This window comes from Chaetura pelagica, unplaced genomic scaffold (assembly GCF_000747805.2).
Source record: "Chaetura pelagica isolate M959 unplaced genomic scaffold, ChaPel_1.0 scaffold246, whole genome shotgun sequence".
In the NCBI taxonomy this organism is placed as follows: Eukaryota; Metazoa; Chordata; class Aves; order Apodiformes; family Apodidae; genus Chaetura; species Chaetura pelagica.
In genome coordinates this window covers 267,236-267,900 of record NW_009953647.1, presented here as the reverse complement: position 1 = coordinate 267,900, position 665 = coordinate 267,236, and positions in this window count along the sequence as shown.

The following is a 665-nucleotide window of genomic DNA, read 5'->3' as shown; positions in this document are numbered from 1 at the left end:
TTGAAAACTGTCTGAAAAACTTGAAAAGGAGACAGAAATGCAAGGAGCAGGAGACAGATTTACAGAGGTGCCAGGGAAGGGATCAGTTGGAAAGAAACCAAGAGATGACAGTGAGAAGGAGAGAATATGTGGGGAAGGGAGACAAATGTACTTAGGCAGGAAACCAAATGAAGGGAGAAGGTGAAAGAGGAAGCAAGCAGTATGGTAAAGAAAGGGTCAGGGAGGGAAGGGCAGAAAAAAAGGTAAACCAAAATAGTGATGAAGTAGCCACTCAAGGAGCGGTAACAGCAGAGCTCCTTTCTAAGAGATAAGGGGGAAAAAAATTAGTCTCCTTGTTGAAGCAGCCAACAGCAAAAAAAAACATATTACTGAGTGTGCATTTCAAGAAGAAATGTAAATTAGACTGGTAACAAATTACACAGGGGTGTCTTCCCCCAGAGTAGAAATCACAGTCAAAATACTTTGTGATTCTGTGATTTCTTGTGATTTTGACGTCTTCGGACAGGCAGAGTTGGAAACATACTGACTATGGAAGAGCAGTATTCACCCCTTTGACAGAGTCTGGCTTTGCATCATCCATATAGCTGTGTATCTTTTGATCATAGACATAAAATGTAAAATTAAATAAATTATTCTTTGGCTTTCTTTTTCCCCTGAAATTCAGC